Source organism: Sciurus carolinensis, chromosome 1 (assembly GCF_902686445.1).
Source record: "Sciurus carolinensis chromosome 1, mSciCar1.2, whole genome shotgun sequence".
Classification (NCBI taxonomy): domain Eukaryota; kingdom Metazoa; phylum Chordata; class Mammalia; order Rodentia; family Sciuridae; genus Sciurus; species Sciurus carolinensis.
In genome coordinates, this window is record NC_062213.1 from 104,543,160 (window position 1) to 104,566,553 (window position 23,394).

The window sequence follows — 23,394 nt, forward strand, 5'->3', positions numbered from 1 at the left end:
CTAGTCAGAAAGGCTATACTTAAGAAAAGTATTAGAAAAGGTATACTCCATGTATGTGTAATATGTCAAAATACACTCTTCTAAGAACAAATAAGAAAAGAAAAGACAAAACAAAGAAAATGTAAAAAGCAGCAAATGCCAGTGAGGATGTGGAGCAAAAGGAATCCTTATAAACAATGCTGGAAATGTAAATTAAAATGTAAATTAGTATAGCTGCTATGGACAGCAGTATGGAGTTTCCTCAAAAAACTAAAAATATATCACCACATGATCCAGTCATATTATTCCTGGATATATATCCAAAAGAAATGGATTTGGCATACAAAAGAAACACCTGCATATGCACATTTACTGTGGCACTATTCACAATAGCTATGAAATCGGCTACGCAATCAGCCTTGGTGCTCATCAATAAATAAATGGATAAAGAGAATGTGGTATATGTACACAATGGAGTATGATTCAACCATAAAGAAGAGCGAAGTCCTGTCATTTGCAGCAAAATGAATGGAATTGGAAGACACCCTGAAAAGCAAAATAAGCCAGACATAGAAAGACAAGGATCACATGTTCTTTTCATATGTGTAAACAAAAACAAAAAATAACCTGAAAGTAGAATAGTGATTATGAGGATCTGAGTAAGAGTGGGAGAGCTGGGGGCGCCCAGAAGACATGAGGGTGTAAGAAAGTTGAGTAGATATGCTCAATGCATGCTATATGGAATATCATAATTAACCCTGTTAATAAGTATAATTAATATGTATTTATAAAAATGCCTATTACTGGAAAACAGGGGAACTAGGAATAAATTGCAGTTTAGTTGAGAGTATCATACCAAAATTAATTTCTTCATTTTGCTTATTATATCATGCTTATGATATCATGCTTATGTAGGGGTAATTGCCTAAAAGTTATTTTAAACTGTGTTACCATTTCTATAAGTTTGACGTTATTTGGAATTAAAGAATAAAAGGAGTGCTTAAAAATAACTGATATTTTTATATATATATAATATTATATATAATATAATATATGTTATTATATTATATTATATATAATATTATAACATATTTGTTTATATATATGTTTACATATATCTATTTCCATGTACCTAGAAAAATAGTCTGGAAAGAGATTCATGGAATTATTATATAAAGATTATCTGTGGGGGCTGGGGAGATAGCTCAGTCGGTAGAGTGCTTGCCCTGGGTTCGATCCCCAGCACCCAAAAAAAAAAAAAAAAATTATCTGTGATCTGTAGAATTAGGGAAGGTGGTGGAGATTTCAATATTTTTCTCTACGTAATTGTACCTTACTTGAATGGTTTGAGTGGTAGGAATTCATGGTGAGGCAGGGTCATACCTGCTCCTTGCCCTGCCATGCAAATACAGGAGGTGATCAATAACACTAACAGCAGTAACAGTTATGTAGCACCCACCATGTTCTAGCCACTACCCTACAGTCTCTATATGTTAATTTACCTAATTTGCACAAATATGCCATAAGTACTATTATTGTCTCCATTTTACAGATGAGGAAACAGAAGCACAGAGAGGATAAGCAATCTGCCCAAGGTAACAAAGTGACGGAGCTGGGATGGAATCCAGGTGGCTTGGCTCCCACAACTGCATTTAGCCACTTTACTGTTATGTTGATTAATTGATGGGATGAACAAATGAATAAATGTATGCTGAAGGGGAAAAACGAGTTTTCTGGCTAAGTCTCCAATAAGTAGAAGAATCAATAAACCAGTAAAGCTCATTCCCAGAGCATTCTGCTTAATCAAGGTTTTACAATTTATCTTTCATCGGGCTGTTTACACTCAGAGCCTTCCAAATGCTGAAGAGACACTGATGTTAACAGCTGTTGATGAGTGTGACTGGGAAAAGCTGAACATTTTAATTTAAAGCAAGTGAAAGAATTAATTGCCAGCAAATTAAAAGGCTTCATCTGCCATTTCTCTGCCTCCTCTGTCTTTTGCCTTCCACCCAGAACAATAACAAGGACATGGTGAGCTCAACCATGACCTGCTGCTTATGCCTTTCTAAGTCACCTGGTTTTGCAGCTTGTGAGATAATCTTCTTTGTGCTTATGTCTGGGAACTTGGAAACACAGGAAAGAATTCTGTAGTCCAGAAACATCTCTATGCCTTAAGAGACTGATGGACTCATCCCCCAGGGGAATAGCCTCTGTCCTGCTAAACTTCATCTTGTTTGTGTCCTCTGCATCTGGCAAAGTGCTTGGCACATAGCAGGAACTTTACATGGGACAGACCATCTTAACTATCCGGTTAGTTGATTTTGGGGGAGTGAGGAGAGCTGCTGGAGATTGAAACCCAGGGTCTTATGCTTGCTAGGCACATACTCTACTATTTAGCTACACCCCAATACTTAGAAATTTTTTATGATATAGAAGAAGTTCTATGAAATATAAGTATTCTATGATTAAATAATGTTTTCTAAATCAAAAAATAGCATTCACTCAGCAAATGGATTCTAAGCACCTACTCCATGCAAAGCACTGTGGGAGATTCAAGTGAATTTAAATAATTCCAGTCTTTAATATGCTTATAGTGGAGTGTTGGGGCAGGTCCCAAAATGGCTGTTGTTAGGCTCCCTCACTGAGATTTCTGGTGAGCTATGTTATGCTTTTAGTGTGTAGCTAGGGATGGGAACTGACTATGTTATGGTTAGTCAAGACCAGAAACACTGCAATTCCGTGTATACATTCAAGCTCGTAAATGTCAATTTGTGAGCACACACTCCCTTATGTAACCCGATGGCAGTGTGAATTCTTTGTTTGGCCTGCATATTAGAAGGGCCTACGGAAATGGGCTAAGGGGGCTAAAATGGAACTGGCTGGGGGCCGAAGCTGAAGCTGGGGCTAATGACTGTGGCCACTACTGAATAAAGTGTGTCTGCTATTCTAACTGTCTTGCATCTTCTTCCGCCTACGGAACCCCAAATCTGTTTCCTGGGCCAGAGCCCCTGGGCAACATGGAGTCTGAGAGATATATACATATAAGTCAGCACGGTGACTTTAGAATAAGAATTTTATAACTATGAAGTCAGGGAAATCAGTAGTGTGTCCCCACACCCCTGCCTCTGTCTCTCTCTTAAAGTACAACTAAGGAGTAATTTTGTGGGCCTGTGAAGTTTGTATACATGCTTAAATTGCATGTTTGTGGTACAGGGTCATAAATCACTTCCCTGGTGCAATTTAAAGTGTTTTCTTGGCAGAGTGGAGGTTGGTTTCTCAATACACAGTGCACCTAAGCACCTCTCTATTAGTAGTAAGAAGAAAATCCCACAGAAAAAAGACATGTCGACCTGTTGGCTGGGACAAACTGGGGGAAGAGGGAAGGAGAAGAATGTTTAAATTAACAACAGTGATGGCTGCCTGATCCTCGGTGGTCTTAATAGAAAGGGCGTAGATTGTTAAGTAACCGAGACACAGCACTGTTGGAGTTAGAAAGGTACCTGGGCAAATTTTGGACCACTCACACTTGAGTCTTTCCCAGAATGCACAAGCAATGGAAATATCACCATTCCCAGTTTGTTTCCAATCAGAATCACTGAATATTTTTCATGAGTCTTTGAGTCTTTGGGAAGACTGCATAATGTAGGTGAGAGATGAGCAGGCATTGGTGATAGACTTAGCTGTGTTACCTTGGACAGGAAAATGTTATGTAGATAGTAATATATTCAAAGGGTTGGTGTTAAGGTGAAATGAGATGATACAGGGAAAACACATAGCACATCCTAACTATCCAACAACTGCAAGCTATTAACAGCAATAACTGTAACAGGAAGTAATTCATGCAGAACCTTATTTACAGAGTCTTTTCACATGCATGCTTAGGGGAACGCTGAGTTTAAGGGTCAAACCTCCAGGTTCACACAGATCTGAGTCCAAATACTGGCTCCTTTCTCATCAACTTTGCAAACAAGGGCAAGTTAGTTAACCTTTCAGGTTTGGTTTCTTCATCTGTAAAATGAGATAACAGTATATAAGGTGTCTAATGTAGTTGTGAAAATTAAATAGCGTAAGTTGTTTTGTATACACTAAGTACTGAATAAATGTGAGCAATTATTTATTATCCATTTGTCCTTCCAAGATTTCTTTCTGAGGAACCTAAGACCCAGAGCTGGACTGAGATCAAAATCCAGTTCATGTGGAGCAACTGGCCGAGAACATTTTCCAGTGGTGATGTAAGGCAGGTGTTAAATGAAAATGAGTTGGCGGCATCCCCAAAATATATTCTGTACCTGAGCTGAAACAAAGATGTTAGCCCCAGAGGTCTTCAAACCAGCAAAGCCCTCCTGCTGGAGGAAGGACTCCATTTGAATCTGGCAGTGCCACAGAGATCTCTTCACTTCCTAAATGCAAGTATTCAAAGTGGGCATTCTTTGCTGGTCTTCTCTCTAGCTTTCAGGAACCGAAGTGGGAAGGGAGGTCATGATGTGTTCTCGATATGACCAGAGGTTGGCTGTGCTCAAAGCTCTACTAGGTGTACTTTAAATTAAAGAAAGCGTGCCTTATGGAGAGTACAAAAAACAGTCATAGGGTTGGGATCAGCTCAGCCTTGGATAGGCCCTCCTGATTCTTCAGGATACACAACTCAGTTCTGAGATCTCTTGCTGAATCAGAGATTTTTCTCCTTGAAGGCACATGTAGCAAATGCAGTAAGAGACCTAATGGGACTGAATTCTGTTTCTGTCGATGCCAGCATCTGTTCCCTCTGTTCGCTTTCTCTTCCCACCTCCAGTTACCTCCCAAATTGCACTTGGCTCAGATCCCACATTCTTCCTCTGTATGGATGCCTACTTGCTCGCTCTATTTTTGAGTTTTATGATGCTTGATCCTCTGCATAGGTCTTGCATTTGTCTCCATGAGTGTCCATACTTGTCCATGTGCATATGAAGGTGTCGATTGGTGTAATCTAGCAATGAAGCTATCGGGAACTTAAACCCAAACCATGAAACCAAATCCTAAAGGAAACGTGCTAGTTTGCTGAGCAAAGGTAAATCTAAGAGTTAAGCTTTCCTTGAACCAAAGTTTAGAAGAAGATGGCTTAATGCCATTGAAGACAAACTATGGGATTAAAAAAAAATAATATTTAAGGTTGATGATAATTTATATAATCCAAAATCAAGTAAAGATTTATGCATATGTCTGTTTTTCCATCCTTGTCCTCCTTGTATTCAATTCCATAACACCTTCCCAAACCAGTGACTATGTAAATATCTACATTGAATGCTTTCGGAAATTTAAAAACTATATACTACAAAATAAATACAAATTTACAATTCAAACACTTCCTTTATACCCAAATTAAAGCATACAATGAATGTTATTCTTTTTACTTTTTTTCACTTCATAATCCATTCTGGAAATCTTTCAATATCAGTTCATAAGAAGTGCCCTCCTCTTTACAGTTACATAATGTTCCATTATACAGGTGTACCATAATCTACTTCAAAATCCCCCATTGATGGACAATATTAGGTCATTGCCAATTACTTGGTATAGAAATAGTATTGCGGTGAATATGTTTTGATGCTTACATTGCCCATCTGTATGTGGCATCAAAGGACACCTACAAGAGCAATGTAGACCATGTGCATTTCCTCCTTCCTTGCCATATAGCATGAATTATTACACCTATATTTCTACTAATTTGATAGTAAAAAATGATACCTCATCATAGTTTGAATTTGTGTTTATCTTAATAAGGTTGCTTGACTATTCATAATTTAAAAGCTGTTTATATGTCTTTTTACTGTGAATTCTTTACATTCTTTGCCCAATTTTCTTCTGGATAATTGATCTCTTTCTTATTGACCTGTGGGAATTCTTAAAACATTAAGGACATTAAACTTTGTGTGTTGAAATGAGTTGCATGCAATTTGTTCCCAATTTGCCATTTGTCTTTTGTCTTTGCTAAAATTGTTTCTGCCAAGGGAAGATTTTTATGGAACTTAATTTAAAAATCTTCTCTCTTATGCCTTCTAGATTTTGTAACACAGTTAGAAAGGTCTTCCCTGCTCTGAATTTATGCAGGAACTTTCCTCTTAGTGCTTACTTTTTACATTGAATATTTGATTCTTTTGGAATGGATCCTGGTATAATGCATGAGGAATGGATCCAACTTTTTTTTTTCTAAATGGACCTACAGTTGTTCCAGCACTATTTATTGAATGGTCTATCATTTTCCCCACTGATTTGAGAAGGCAACTCTATCATATGCCTACTCACTGTATATATTTGAGTATACTTCTGAATTTTATATTCTATTTTATTGATTTGTCAACAACAGAAAATTTAAAACTGTGTAAATCACTGAGATATCAGCCCAAATGGAAATGTAGAAAGAGCAGAGGAATTCATGAAATAAAAATGGTACTGAACTCAATTCTATAAGAATACTTTCTTTTCACAACAGTGTAAGGCTGAGGAATAGGGCCTGAGGGGGTCAGAAGGATGTGCCTGTGTGACCCAAAACCTCGGATCAAACATATCCAGAAGATTCTGTGACTGTACCAGGTGCTTCATGTGCTCCTGCCCATCCAGTCATAGATCTGCAACAGGGATGAATATCTGACCCAAGATAGAGTCCATTTGAGTCCTTAGGAATTTCTGAACTTGACACCTAAAGAGAATCAGAGTTTTTGGTGAAGGTAATCACAAAATGTAAACCCCAGGACTTCCATGGGACAGACTTCCTTCTGAGAAGATAGCTGAGAAGCAGTGAAAGAATAAAACTGACACAGAAAAAAATCAGATAATAAAATAATACTCAGCAATAAAAATGAATGAATTGTAGATGGACATATGACCTGAATCCATCTGAGTGAAAGAAGACAGACAAAATAAAAGTGTACCAGACTCTATCTGTATGTAACTCCTTTTTTTTAATGGCAGAGTTCTTTTATTTATTTTTAAATTATTTATTTATTTATTTATTTATTTTTTACAGACTGCATTTTGATTCATTGTACACAAATGGGGTACATCATTTCATTTCTATGATTGCACACAATGTAGATTCATACCATTTGTGTAATCATACATCTACATAGAATAATGATGTCTGTCTCATTCCATGATTCCCCCTCCCTCTCACTTCCTTCTACATAATCTAAAGTTCCTCCATTCTTCTCTCACTCCCCACTCCCCTCATCCACTTATCAGGGAAAACATTCAGCCTTTGGTTTTTTTTGGGATTGGCTTATTTCACTTAGCATGATATTCTCCAATTCCATCCATTTATTTGCAAATGTCATAATATTATTCTTATTTATGGCTGAATAATATTCCATTGTGTATATATACCACAGTTTCCTTATCCATTCATCTGTTGAAGGACATCTAGGTTGGTTCCACAATCTAGCTATTGTGAATTGAACTGCTAAAAACATTGATGTGGCTGCATTACTGTAGTATGCTAATTTTAAGTCCTCTGGGTATAAACTGAGAAGTGGGATAACTGGGTCAAAAAGTGGGTCCATTCCAAGTTTTCTGAGGATTCTCCACACTGCTTTCCAGAGTGTCTGCACCAATTTTGCAACTCCACCAGCAATGTAAAAGTGTGCCTTTTTCCCCACATCCATGCCAACATCTATTATTGTTTGTTTTCTTGATAATAGCCATTCTAATTAGAGTAAGATGAAATCTCAGAGTTGTTTTTATTTTGCATTTCTATAATTATTAGAGATGTTGACCTTTTTCATACATTTATTAATTGCCTGTATGTCTTCTTCTGTAAAGTGTCTGTCCAGTTCCTTGACCCATTTATTGACTGGTTTTTTGTATTTTTGGTGTAAAGTTTTGTAAGTTCTTTATAAATTTTGGAGATAAGTGCTCTATCTGAAGTGTGTTTGGAAAAGATTTTCTTCCACTCTGTAGGCTCTCTTTTCCCATTATTGATTGTATCCTTTGCTGAGAAAAAACTTTTTAGTTTGATTCCATCCTACTTAATGATTCTTGCTTTGATTTCTTGTGCTTTGGGTATCTTGTTGAGGAAGTCTGATCCTAAGTCAACATGATGAAGATTTGAACCTACTTTGTCTTCTATTTGGTGCAGGGTCTCTGGTCTAATTCCTAAGTCCTTGATCCATTTTGAGTTGAGTTTTGTGCAGGGTGAGAGACAGAGGTTTAATTTCATTTTACTGCACATGGATTTCCAGTTTTCCCAGCACCATTTGTTGAACAGACTATCTTTTCTCCATTGTATGTTTTTGGCTCCTTTGTCTAGTATGAGGTGACTGTATTTATGTGGGTTGTCTCTATGTCTTCTATTCTATACCGTTGGTCTGCCTGTCTATTTTGGTGCCAATACCCTGCCATTTTTGTTACTGTTGCTCTGTAGTATAGTTTAAAGTCTGGTATTGTGATACCTGCTGCTTCACTTTTCCTGCTCAGGATTGTTTTGGCTATTCGAGGTCTCTTATTCTTCCAGATGAAGTTCACAATTGCTTTCTCTATTTCTATGAGGAATGTCATTGGAATTTTAATTGGAATTGCATTGAATCTGTATAGTGCCTTTGGTAGAATGGCCATTTGACAATATTAATTCTGCCTATCCAAGAACATGGGAGATATTTCCAACTTCTAAGGTTTTCTTCAATTTCTTTCTTTAATGTTCTGTAGTTCTCATTGTAAGATCTTTCACCTCTTCTGTTAGATCGATTCCCAAGGTTTTTTTTTTTTTTTTGAGGCTGTTGAATGGATTGGTTTTCCTAATTTCTCTTTCAGAGAATTCATCACTTATAAATAGAAATGCATTAGATTTATGCATATTGATATTATATCCTACTTTACTGAATTTATTTATTAGTTCTAGAAGTTTTCTAGTGGAGGTCTTGGGATCCTCTAAATATGGAATCATGTCATCAGCAAATAGTGACAGCTTGAGTTCTTCTTTTCCTATTTGTATCCCTTTAATATCTTTGGTCTGTCTAATTGCTCTGGCTAGTGTTTCAAGGACGATGTTGAATAAAAGTGGTGAAAGAAGGCATCCCTGTCTTGTTCCAGTTTTTAGAGTGAATGCTTTCAGGTTTTCTCCATTTAGAATGAGGTTGGCCTTGGGCTTAGCATAGATAGCCTTTACAATGTTGAGATATGTTCCTACTATCCCTATTTTTTCTAGTGTTTTGAGCATGAAGGGGTGCTGTATTTTATCAAATGCTTTCTCAGCATTTATTGAAATAATTATATGATTCTTAACTTTAGGCCTATCGATGTGATGAATTACATTTATTGATTTCCAGATGTTCAACCAACCTTGCAACCCTGGGATAAACCCCACTTGATCATGGTGCACTATCTTTTAAATATATTTTTGTATGTGATTTGCCAGTATTTTGTTAAGGATTTTTGCATTTATGTTCATCAGAGATATTGGTCTAAAGTGTTCTTTCCTTCATGAGTCTTTGTCTGGTTTTGGTATCAGAGTGATACTAGCCTCATAGCATGAGTTTGCAAGGGTTCCTTCTTTTTCTATTTCCTGGAATACTTTGAGGAGTATTGGTATTAGTTCTTCTTTAAAGGTCTTATAGAATTCAGCTGAGAATCCATCTGGTCCTGGGTTTTTCTTGGTTGGTATGTTTTTATGGCACCTTCTATTTTGGTGCTTGAAATTGATCTGTTTAAATTGTGTACATCTTCCTGATTCAGTTTGGGAGGATCATATGTCTCTAAAAATTTGTTAATGTCTTCAATATTTTCTATTTTGTTGGAGTATAGATTTTCAAAGTAGCTTCTAATTATTTTATGTATTTCAATGGTGTGTGTTGTGATCTTTCCTTTTTCATCATGAATTCTAGTAATTCGAGTTTTCTCTCTCCTTTTCTTTGTTAGTGTGGCTAAACATCTATCAATTTTGTTTACTTTTTCAAATAACCAACTTTTTGTTTTGTCAATTTTTTGAATTGTTTCTCTTGTTTCAATTTCATTGATTTCAGCTCTGATTTTAATTATTTCCTGTCTTCTACTGTATTTGGTATTGATCTGTTCTTCTTTTTCTAGGACTTTGAGATGTAATGTTAGGTCATTTAGTTGTTGACTTTTAATTTTTTTTTAATGTTTGAGCTCAATGTAATGAACTTTCCCCTTATACTGCTTTCAGAGTGTCCCAGAGATTTTGATATGTTATGTCGTTGTTCTCATTTACCGCTAAGAATTTTTTTATTTCTTCCCTGATGTCTTCTGTTATCATTGCATCATTCAATAGCATATTATTTAGTCTCCAGGTATAGGAGTAGATTTTGTTTGTTATTTTATCTTTGATTTCTAATTGCATTCCACTATGGTCTGATAGGATACAAGGTAGCATCTCTATTTTTTTTTGTATTTACTTATGGCTTCTTTGTGACATAGCATATGGTCTATTTTGGAGAAGGATCCATGAGCTGCTGAGAAGAAAGTATATTCGATCGATGATGGATGAAATACTCTGTAAATGTCCTTTAAATCTATATCATTGATTGTATTATTTAGTTCTATAGTTTCTTTGTTCAGTTTTTATTTGAAGGATTTGTCCAGTGGTGAGAGCGATGTGTTAAAGTCCCCCACTATTATTGTGTTTTGGTCTATTTGATTCTTAACATTGAGAAGCATTGTTTGATGTATATAGATGTTCCATTGTTTGGAGCCTAAATATTTAAAATCATTATGTCTTGCTGATTTATGCTTCCCTTTATCAGTATGAAATGTTCTTGTTTATCCCTTCTGACTAACTTAAGTTTGAAGTTCACTTTATTTGATATGAGGATGGAGACCCCTGCTTTTTTACTGAGTCCATGTGCCTGGTATGTTTTTCCCCATCCTTTCACCTTTAGTCTATGGATGTCTTTTTCTATGAGATGAGTCTCTTGAAGGCAGCATATTGTTGGGTCTTTCTTTTTAATCCAATCTGCCAGTCTATGCCTTTTGATTATTGAGTTTAGGCCATTAACATTCAGGGTTATTATTGTGATATGATTTGTATTTCTGCTCATTTTGGCTTATTTTTGTTTTTTAACTTGATTTGATTTCTCCTTTAATTGGGTTTTCCTTTAGGGTAGTTCCTCCCTTTGCTGACTTGTATTGTTGTTTTTCACTTCCTCCTCATGAAATATTTTGCTGAGAATATTCTGTAGTGCAGGCTTTCTATTTGTAAATTCTTTTAACTTTTGTTTATCATGGGAAGATTTTTTTTATCATCAAATCTGAAGGTTAGTTTTGCTGAGTATAGAATTCTTGGTTGGCATCTGTATTCTTTCAGAGCTTGAAATATATAGTTCCAGGTCCTTCTTGCTTTTAGCGTCTGGATTGAGAAATCTGCTGATATCCGTATTGGCTTCCCCTTATAAGTAATCTGACACTTTTCTCTCGCAGCCTTTAAAATCCTATCTTTATTTTGTATGTGAGATATTTTCATTATAATGTGACTTGGTGTGGATCTGTTGTAATTTTGTGCACCTGGTGTTCTGTAAGCCTCTTATATTTGATTTTCCATTTCATTTTTCAGGTTTGGGAAATTTTCTGATATTATTTCATTGAACAGTTTGTTTATTCCTTTGTTTTTTATCTCTGTGCCTTCGTCAATCCCAATAATTCTTAAATTTTGTCTTTTCATGATATCCCATAATTCTTGGAGGTTCCCATCATGATTTCTTAACATCTTCTCAGTTTGTTCAACTTTATTTTCAAGATTAAATATTTTGTCTTCATTGTCTGAGATTCTGTCTTCCATGAGATCTATTCTGTTGGTGGTGATTTATAATGAGTTTTTAATTTGGTTTATTGTTTCTTTCATCTCAAGTATTTCTATTTTTTTCCCAGAATCTCTATAACTTTACTGAAGTGTTCTTTTGCTTCCTGCATTTGCTTTTTTAACTGTTTATCAGAGTGATCATGCATTGCCTGCATTTGCTCTCTTATCTCATGTTTTTCTTCACAGATCATTTTAATTATGCAGATTCTAAACTCTTTTTCTGTCATTTCTACTGCCATACTGTCATTGGATTCCATCAAAATAGCATCTTGGTTTTTTAGAGACACTTTCTTCCCCTGTTTTTTCATATCGTTTCTGTATATTCCCTTCTAGCAGTGAAGATATGAGGTACTGAAGTTCCCCCCCGCTCCTGCAGGCTTATTGTGACCCTGCAGTTTTCCAGTACCTCTCCTTGAAGGGGAGATCAATATTAGCAACACCCAATACAGAGAAAATGCAGCCCTGAACCAGATAGCCCCTATAAAGACTTTAACATTATTGTAATAGACAAGATGAGTTTGATTTTTATTTACAGTATTTCTAGTGGTGAACGAAGAGGATGGGGAAGGGTGTAGGATGTAAGTGAGTAAATAGAGGTACCTGTCAAAGGGCCTCTAGTCTCCTGTAGGTGTCTCAGGAAGAGAGCCACCCTTCCAATGATGGTGGCCACACCCTCAGAAATAATTCAAAATGCCTGCACCAGCCTCCAAAGAAGCTGGGGAGCCCCAGTGAGGGTGTAACGAGTCTGCAGTAGGAGAGGCAGGTGGGCTGGGTGTCTGGTGTTCAACTGAGGTGGGAGGCGGCAGAAGAGCCATGTATATAACTCTTGAAAGTGCAAACTAATTTACAGTGCCAGAAATTAGATCAGTGACTCCTGAGAAGGGTGGAGAGGAGAGGAGAGACAGAGTTGGTGGAGAGAGAAATTATCAAGAGGCAAAGGAAAAAGCTGGGGGTGATGGGTGTACTCAGTATTTTGAATATAGTGATGATTTCATAGGTGTGGACTTTCAAAACTTATTAATTATGCACCTTAAGTTCCAGGATCTTGAGCATGTAAGCAAGCACTCTACCACTGTGCTACATCTGCAGCATAAGATGTTCTTCATAAAGTCAAGACTTGGGAAGGGGAAATGAACACAGAAAGAAGCAGTATGAGTGGTGTGAGTGTAAAAGGGAGGACAGACAAGGGTCTCCAATGCTTTTTTATTTGTTTATTTTTTATTTTGAGACAGTATCTCAGTAAGTTGCTGAGGCTGGCCTTGAACTTGCCATCGTCCTACCTCAGCCTTCAGAGTCTGGGATCACAGGTGTGCACCACTGCAACTGGCTCCACTTAGACTCTTTTGAGGCCTCCAAACTAGGCTTTCCTCCCTTTTCTTTCCTCCATGTTGTTTCTAAAGTTACCTATGTAAAGCATAGAATTGATTCTTTCATTCCCCTGAATTCTATCAATAACCAGTGACCATTTAACATGGTGCTCGCTGAACCTGCCTCCTGGAGTGGCCCCATCATGCCTCTCCAGATCATCTCGAGCAGACCCCATACTCAGCAAGCTTCTGACTTCAGCCACAACAGATGCAGTTGCCCTGGAGTGCTCTTATCCTATTTGTACAGCTGACAAACTTCTCACATATTGAAGGCCCAACTCAAATGTTGCCTTTTTATATCTCTATTTGGCTCTCAGCTCAGTGAATTATTTCTTCCTCATGTTCCCACAGCTCTTACCGTCTCCCTTGTGGTGACTTGAGTCTTTCTTTCCTGCAAGATGACAAACTTTCAAAAAGCAGAAAGTGTGTCTTATTCATCTTTATATCCCTAGAAAACAACATGGTTCACAAAATGTAGCAGGTGCTTAATTAGTGCCTATTAATTTTAAGTGGAGGAAGTTGAAATAAATCAATGACTTCAAAACTTTTAGAATACTTCTTAGTGCATTTCTTTTTAAAAACAAATTGTTACTAGGAATCTCGATACGTTTGGGGACAAAGGTGGAACTAATCTGGTGGAAGAGCAAATTCATGTGTTTGTGACCTCTGGCTATTTTATTATTCTGGTTTTCAACAGTTTTCTTTCTGTCTGCATCCACGTATAAGAGAGATTTGCTTTTTACTCCATCCCCTGATGAGGACTCCACTTTCCTCTTTCTAGTTAGAAGCATCTGTAACCTTCCTATATTATAAGATAACCTAAATAACAACTCTCCTGTGTCACCAGCTGCCCTGGTTCACAGCTTCCCTGTGTCATAGGAAATCCCTGTTCATGACAGTTAAAGTTTATGAACAAAGAGATTTCTAACTGCAGAGAGAGACGGTTCTCATAAAGGGGCCTCTGACTGCTCAGTTTCTAAGTTAGTATCCAAAAAAGTTAGATGCAAGAATAAATGTCTCTAAAGTATCAAAGAGTCTGGGAGTTAAGCCACTGCTGTTGGGTGCTTCTTCCTCTTATTATTCTGCTGGAAGGGTCTAATTTAAAATTTTGAATCTGTGGTCTTGTATTTCCAGATTGCCACTTTATAGAGTTGTTTCTGACATTGTTTTCTGTTTTGCATTATCCAAAGAGGCACCATATCTGAATTCTTCTGTAGTTTTATAAACAAAGCTGGCTCAATATAGAACTCAATAGGCTGCATAGAGAACCCATAGGAAGCATTTAGAACATTTGTGGCACATAGAATTTATGACAAAAATAAAAGTGAAGCACTTTCATTGTGTTTGTAGGCAAAACGAGGGCATTGGACCAGATGATCTCCAAGGGCTTTTCCAACCCTAAAAGTTTATGGTTTCTGGGCCGATGAGAACAATTTCAGGTGAATTGTGGGAGAAGTAAATAGTTTTCTGCACAAATAAATAGAATATTATGGCAACAAATCTCAGGAAGAAAATTTCAAAGATTCTCTTCAGTGCTTTATCATATGTAGTTTCATTCTGTATCCCTTTTCTTTCTCTCTAAGAAATGCCACTTGTGTAGGGATTCAGGGATTCAGGTGTAATTTACCAATTCACATACTAGTTCTTCTATACCCTCAAGACAGAGGCCACAAGACCAAGAGTCATTTTGCACGGTCAATAGGACTAAATGAGAAAAGGAAAGAATGTTTTCAGCTGCTAAGTATGTCCAAAAAGAGGTGTTTCAAAAATCCAAGTTCATCTGTTTGTAGGAACCCAAAATATTTTTGTTTAAACTAACAAAGTTACATGGTTTGGTTATGAGGCTAGATTTCAAGACCTTGTTTAACCCTAAATATAAAAGGATCATTAAAACTTTTATATATTTAGCCTCATTTGTAGCATCATTTTCTTGGGAAATGAAATCCATTCCTCATTCCCAGCTGTGACATCATAGACCTGACTCCCCAATTCCAGCCATAGAAATAGACTTGCTATGGTGGGGAAGTTTGTGGGCAGAGGTCAAGGTGGTGATCATAGTTACACAGTTCATCCAAACTTTACATCTGCCTAAAAGGAAGCAAAACTTTTAGGCAAGAAAAATTACCTTGAAGGATGGGGTTCTGAGTAGCAGCTCTTCCCATTCCTGCTTAAAATATGCTAAATATTAAGTATTCACCAAAAGCTGTTTGTCATTGCATTCATTTAGAATCCTATTTTGTGACCATGATTGAGGATTCAGAGGGTTTTTGGTTCTTTATTATAATTAGTAATGATTTTTTGTTCCTTGATTATAATAAATTTGTTTTTGAAATCCACTAAGATCTAAATTGATTATTATCACAAATGGCTGTCAGTGTATTTCTTTTAGCAGAAATGAATGAACTAAATTTTTTTGAATTAATATCTTGCAAGGCTCTTTTTTAACTACTGGAAGAGAAAAAACAGAATGATAAAGTGCATTTTGAACTAAACATGAACTCAGTCATTCATTCCACAAACATTTATTGAATACCAACCATTGGGCTAAGTGCATTCAAGCATACAATGATGAATAAATCACATTTCCTGCACTCATGGAACTTAGGAATTTGAGGAAATAAGACAGATAAGTATAAATAACTCTGTTAAAGGTAAAATGAATAAATGCTTTAGGAGATGACAGAGTTGTTTGAGCATCAAAGGAGAAAGGGCCATATTCGCCTGAGACAAGAGAAGTTTCCAGGCAAACTGGTACACAGATTATTCTCTGCAGAGGAGCAGGATCTAAAAAGTGATGCAAGGGTATCCAGGAGGGAAGGGAATGGAAAACCACTGATGGCTTTAGAAAGGAGCCAGTGGGAGTGACATGGATTAGCCGTGTCATTTTAGAAGCAGGCATATACTAATTCAGTGGGTACTGTAGCAGTTCAAATGAAGTCTTCTGCCTTAGCAACAAGGCTGCAAGTGTAAGCAGAGCACACAGATAGGGCAGATGCTAAGGAAGCAGAATCTACACACCTTGGTGATGCTTTGGGAACAAGGTATAGAAACACAGTAATCAGTCAGCAGTACGGTTAATTATTAAAACCAAAGAAGAGTGATTCTTAAGCGTACAAAGCCCAAGAATGACATGGAAAGTTTATTTAAACACAAATTTCAGGCTCAACTTGTGGAGAGAACTGGTCTGATTCAGTATTGGGCCCAGGAATTTGTATTGTGAAGCAGGACCAGAGGATTTTGATGCAGGTGCTCCACTGCTTACATTCTGGGAAACTGCTGTGGAGTTACCAGAGAGTGTAGGTGCAGGGGAAGAGGAAGAGAATCTCCAGACTTTACTACAGGGCATGATGTGCTCCTGCAACAAAGGCCTCACCTTCTTGGAACCCACATTCCCATGCAAAATAATACACATGCTAGACAAATGAACACATGAAAAAATAATATGGTTTCAAAGAGTGTCACAAAGAAAATAAAACATAATAAGGCTAGAGAGTGAGTGATGGGGCCTAAGACATGGGGGTGGTGGGAATGAGACTGATTGGACACAAAGAGCCTCTCAGGAAGTGACGTTTGAGTAGGACCTGAGAAGAGCAGGGGCCCTGAGAAGATGTGGAGGAAGACACCATAGGCAGAGAGAGGAGATGCTTGAAGATCCTGAGTGGAGAAAGAGCTTTTGTGTTTAGGGAATGACTGCAAGGCCAGGGCCCAGTAGAACTGGAGCAAGTGGAGACAGGAGAAGACGGAGAAGCAAGCAGGAACCAGGCCCTGGAAGAAAGCCTTTGGAAAGGATCTTGGTTTAGAAGGTGTGCTGGGAAATTCATCAGAGGCTTTGAGTAGGAAAGCCACATGATCTGACTTTCTCTTTTGAAAGGACCACTTAACCTGCTGTGGATTGCAGAGAACAAGTGTGGGACCAGTTAGCAGGCTGTTGAACAGGTTTTAGGTAGTGTGGGGACAGTTGTGAAAGGCAGAAATGACACAACTGGCCAGTGGACTGGCCATGGAGTATGAGAGAAATTTTGAGTTAATTTTTTTTTTTTTTTTTGCAGGGATAGAAGGAACAATTAAACATTAAAGAGACAAAGATGATATAATGGGACTGAGATCAAAATTTAGAAACACAGAGGAAAAAACTGAGTCTCTAAAGAAAAAAATATCCCTATTAAAATATAGAACAAACAACTCAGAAAAAACTCATGAGCTGGACAAAGGAGCCTAAGGGCCAGAAAGGGGCTAAAATGTATGAGAGCACTAAACAAACTATAAAATACTTTGTAACTTTCTCTATACATTTTCTGGGATATAGCAAAACAGGAACAAGACCTCTGTAGAAAGAGACCATTAACCTCGGGAGAATAGGGGCTGACATTTGATTGGCCCATGATCCTCTGGTCTGATCACCAACTGACCACTCATCTGCCTGAGACAGAGACATTGATGTTAGCTGAAACCCTCATGCCAGGCTAGAACCCTAACGGGGAAACATGATCTTGCTTGTTATTCCCCAATTCTGAGGGAAGCCCCATATTCTATCTAATTATACACCATAATTAAAGACTCCACTTACGGCCCTTGCAGTGCATCTCACTCTCAAGATAGCCCACATTCTACTCTGGGAGTGTGCATCTTCATTTTCCACTTTCTAATAAAGCTCTTCCTCTCTTTGCTAAAGCCAGATGCCTCCTTCAATTCTTTCCTGTGACATGTCAATAGCCAGGAAGTTTCAGGTAGAGATCTCCTCTGCCCTCTGGAGAGACCTCCTCAGACTCCCATGTGATGACAGGATGGAAGGCACAGGAAAAGAGGACTTTGAGTCTTAGGCCTTGGTATTCCTAATGCCTCATGTAACTCTCTCTTAACAAATATTTCTTGAATGAATTATTGGGTGACTCAATGCTATAGAAAAGTTAAGGAAGTGTGAAATGGAAAAAGCCATCAAATGGTTCATTTCACTCTCTTAGGTAATTTTATGTATAACTTACTGAGGAATCACCAATAAACTAAGCATATTTTAAAACGTTTGTGTAGGCGAGGGGGAGATCCATGAGAATAGTGTTTGGTAGGAGCAAAGGATGTTTATATTTATGGGGATATATATTTGTGCCAGAAAACTGCAATTATTTTCAGTACTGAGACTGAACCCAGGGTTCCAATGGATGCTAAGCAAGTGCTCTACCACTGAGACATTTTTGGTTTTATTTTTAGACAGGATCTTGGTAAAATTGCCTAGGTTGGCCTCAAACTTGTGATCATCCTGGTTCAGCTTCCTGAGTATCTGAGTTTGCAAGCATGTGCCACTGCCCAGCTGCAAATTATAATTTCTTGAACTCTTTCTCTCCTCTCTCTTTCCTTTCTCCTATTCTTTCCCAACTACTTTTAATTTCATTAATTTCTATATTGATTCCATGTTAAAGGGATATGACTTTGGATATATTCATGTTATCATGTATTATTACAGTTAATATCACCTGTATATTTTTACATATTTAATATGTTTATTAGAAATATAAAATCACATATGTGCTTTGTGTGTGTGTGTGTGTGTGTGTGTGTGTGTTTTCCTTTTTATGGGCTAGCACTGCCTGAGGGCCTCAGGCTCTCTCCACAGCAATGTCCCTGTCTGGTTTTAAAGATCTCCAATCAATGAGCTAAGATAATCCTTTAGAAAGAGGTTCTAATTAAAATACCCTCTTAATAAAGGGGTATTGGTATTCTGACCAAATATCAGGTCTTAACAAGGCCCATGGGCAAATGGGAGGAGATGTTGGGTTTCAAGCTAAGTTGGTGATGTAGTATGTTCCCGAAGAGACTAAGACTACTTTCTAGCCAATAAATCAGTGTACTTCACTTCTTGGAAGTGTGTCTAAGCATAGGTGAACCTTGGGTTCCCTTCCCTCTGTACCTCCTTTAAAAAATTTTGCTCAGAAAATACAGTGGCAAAAGGCTTACCCAACAGCATCCGTCCTTACTTAATGGATAGAGTCCCTAAGAAATAATTCTTTGCTAAGATAGCCCACTGAATTATTTTTAAGAATCTCATAAAATGAGACCATATTCCAAGTTTGTGTTGCTGTAAAATTATCTTTAATTAATCTATCAGAAAGACTTTTGTCTTGATATTAAAAACTACCATTTTAATACAACTTATTGGATTGGCAAATTGCCATACTTGATAGAGCAATAACTTTAAAACCTCTTTTTTCCCACCTTCTTCTTCAGTGCTAAGGATAGAGCCCAGGGCTTTGTGCATGCTATGCAAGCACCCTGATACTGAGCTATAGTCCTAGCCCTAGTCCATGGGAATAGCTTTTAATTAGTAAAGCTATCTGATTATTCTGTGTAAACTTTCCACAGCACAGTTACCTCCTTGCCAACCTAGGGCCTTACCTGTTTTTAAAGACCTTCTGTACAAGTTTTTGTTTGCACGTGTTTATTTTATTTTATTTTTTATTTATTTTTTTGGTCAGGGCGGTAGGGGGATACCAGGGATTGAACCCAGGAATGCTTAATCACTGAGCCACATCCTCGGCCCTTTTCATTTTTAATTTTGAGGCAGGGTTTTGCTAAGTTTCTTAGGGCCTCCCTAAGTTGCTGAAGTTGGCTTTGAACTTTTGATCCTCCCCTTCAGCCTCCCAAATCCTTGGGATTACAGGTGTGCACCATTGCTACCGGCACTTGTTTTCAATTTTGGAGTTATAAATGGAGAACTGTAATTGCTGGTCATGTGGTAATTTTATGTATAATTTTCCGAGGAATCACCAAAAAACTGAGCATATTTTAAAACATCCTCCCTGAAGATTCTTTTGAACTATCCTTTCCCCTTCCACCCAAGTTTTCCTTCCTTCTATTACCACTGTTGCCAATTTAGACATTTCTCCTAGCACTTGAACTTGAACTTAATAACTATATTACCTGAACCTTATCAGTAGACAGCAAACTCTTGAAGAGCCAAACTCAGACCTTATTTTTCTTTGTATCGTTTACCTCAACACCATCATAAATATTTGTTGTACAAAAAAAAAAAAAAAAATAGAAGACTGTTCTGGGTGCAGAAAAGACTCCGCTTCAAACAGAGGGACTTTTTATTTGGGGAACTAAGATCTTGAGATGCTATAAAGTGGTAATTGCTGTTTTTAACTCTAATTACTGAGGTTATACTGGCACACCATGGTTGCTATTGTATTTACTTACACAAAGGAAGAGAGGGTGTGTGTATAAGGGTGGGGAAGGAGAGGCTATATTTTGTATACTACAGCTTTTTGACAGTAAACTACATTTGCAGCATCTGTCTATCAGTCAAGCAACCTCAGCCAGTGTGGGGAAAAACTTCTCAGAATTTCATCTTTGAGCAAGTCTAAGTTGCTCGGCTCCTGGCTGCTATGCTGAGATCTCAAAATGCTGCATTTTATAAGCTATGATTCTGCCTAGAGAGACTAGAATTTTTGGCAATCTTGCAAAATCACAAGAGTTTTAATTAAATTGCTTTCAACATAGCTTTACTTAATGAGTCGTAGGACAAAATGTTGAATTAACACAAAGAATTTCCTAATGGAGTGAAAACAAATGGGAGGTGGCTTCTCTTGTGAGCTTCCTGTAATTGGAACCACCAATCAGAGGTGTCGGCTGAGGGCTCCCAGATGGAATTTTTTTGTTGTGGTTTCTGAGTCAGCATACAAAATCAAATACAGAAAAAGGGTTGACTTTCCAAGTGCTAAATCGTTGAAGGTCAGACAGAGATGTATAAGGCACCACTTGCTTGCTAAGAGCTTATAATCTAGCTGTGGAGGTGAAAAATGGACACATATAGGATCATTATAAAGTTAGTAAAAATCTTAGATAGTTAAAGGGAAAGTATAAACAACTGGTGGCCCTACATGAACTGGAGGGTTGTGGGTGGGCTCACCGCAGGGTTTGGAGGGGAGGAAAGATGCTGCCTGCACAGGTCCTTAAAGGGGGATGAGTACAGTAAGACAGGCAGGATGGTCTTAGATTTCCAAGTGAAGAACATGATGCCTGTCAAGGGCACGCAAAGGTTAAGGCCCGTCAAGTAAACTAGTCTGAATCGAGCAGGATATTTAAGGAAATATGTGGATCCAGAAATAGCATGGGTAAACTGGGAGTTGGATTTAAAAGCATATAAAAAATGAATATAAGCTTAGATTTTATCCAGTAGGGAGTGAGAAGCCATTTGGGTTTCTGAGCTAGAGAGTGACACATTGACAGTTATGTTTATGGAAAAGTAATCTGACAAGGTATTATAGGCAGGCTGAAAGGGAGAAGATAATGGGCAAGAGAAATAAGCAAAGAGACAGTTGAAATGGTTCAGTTGAGAACGCAGAGCTTGAACTTGCCCGGGGCAATTGGGTTATAAAGAGAGGTGCAAGTGGGAGGTGGATTCAATAAAGCAATTTGGACTTTGTTTAGTTTTAGATAGATTTTATATATATGGACTTTGTTTAGTTTTAGATAGATTTTATATATATATATATATAATATAATTAAAAAAATTTTTTTTACAGACTGCATTTTGATTCATTGTACACAAATGGGGTACATTATTTCATTTCTACGGTTGTGCTTGTTGTAGATTCATATCATTCATGTAATCATACATGTACATAGGGTAATGATGTCTGTTTCATTCCACTATTTTTCATACCCCACTCCCCCTCATTTCCCTCTACATAATCTAAAGTTCCTCCATTCTTCTCTCACCCCCACCCACCCACTCCTATTATATATCATCATCCACTTACCAGGGAAAACATTCGACCTTTGGTTTTTTGAGATTGACTTATTTCACTTAACATGATATTCTCCAACTCCATCCATTTATTTGCAAATGTCATATTTCATTCTTCTTTAAGGCTGAGTAATGTTCCATCATATATATGTACCACATTTTCTTTATCCTTTCATCTGTTGAAGGGCATTTAGGTTGGTTCCACAATCTAGCTATTTTAAATTGAGCTGCTAAAAACACTGATGTGTCTGTGTTACTGTAGTATGCTAATTTTAAGTCTTTTGGGGACAAACCGAGGAGTGGGATAACTGGGTCAAAATGTGTTTCCATTCTAAGTTTTCTGAGGATTCTACACACTCCAGAGTTTCTGTACCAATTTGCAACTCCACCAGCAATGTAAAAGTGTGCCTTTTTCCCCACATCAACGCCAACATAGATATGTTTAAGTGTTGATTTTTAAATTTTCAATTTGTGTATTTCTACTTTGTATCTTCCAGGTAGCATTCTGTTGCACATCAGAACCTCTTTAGCTGACCATTCAACAGTGACTTCAAGTAGCTGAGGGGTATTTAATCATATGGCCACTCCCAGTCATGCTTGATTTCCAGTCTCGAGTGGGTCCTGAGTGTTGTCTGGTTACCTGAGCACATTGCTCTGCTCTAGTGTTTACTGGAGGGTGAGCTTTCTATGGGCAAGGATGTCTGCTCTGTTCACTGATCTGTCCCAAGTGTCTACGAGAGTGCTTGGCATACAGCATGTGCAGTGGACAAATAACTCACACTTTCTCCCCTTCCCTCAGACCTTAAGCCTTTTCATCACAATTCACATTTGCTACATATTTTGCTGTGAAGACATAATTGATCTGAAGAGAGCACCCATTTACGACCTCCAGCTAAGTCAACCAGCCCACTTGTGCTCTTACCCATATTGGCTCCTTCTCACTTCTCACAAAGGACAGCTTGTCTTAGCTTCCACCTAAGTCTAACCCTCTGAATTGTTCCCTGGGCCCCATCCCCTCCTACCTGTTGACTCTTCTTTCTCCTCCTCATCAGTTTCTCCTATCAACTGGACAATTCCCATCAGAGGAGGAAGACCTGGGGCACGGAAGTCCAGAGTGCTCTGACATGTGTCTGAGGTGGGGTGCTGGAACCCTTCACAGGCCTGTGCACAGAGCTGCCTTTGGGCAGGTTGCAGGCCCCTGAAGCATCTGTTGAAGGAGTTTATTACCGTTTTCCCAGTGTGTAATTTGATGCCTGACAATTACTGGGAGCTCATTTAATATTCACTGGAGATTGAAAACCTCCCATCTAAAATTGTCCCTTTCTTGAGCCCACGTCCCTTCCAACTACCATCCTATCTCTCTGCACCCTTTTATATCAAAATCTACAAGAGCATTGTTTATATGCTGTCTTTTCTTCCTGTTCTCTTAGTCTCTCTTGATCTCACTCCAGTAGCACTTCTGATTCTACCAGTGGACTGCGACTGCTCCTTTGAGATCACCTGTGACCTCCATTTTGCCAAATCCA

General features: G+C 37.9%; 1 protein-coding gene across 2 annotated transcripts in view; it reads left to right on the forward strand.

Annotated features, from left to right (window-relative positions):
• Vtcn1 (V-set domain containing T cell activation inhibitor 1) overlaps nt 1-23,394 on the forward strand; it is a 185,525-nt gene that overhangs the window by 77,504 nt on the left and 84,627 nt on the right. The gene's annotated exons all lie outside the window — the stretch shown is intronic.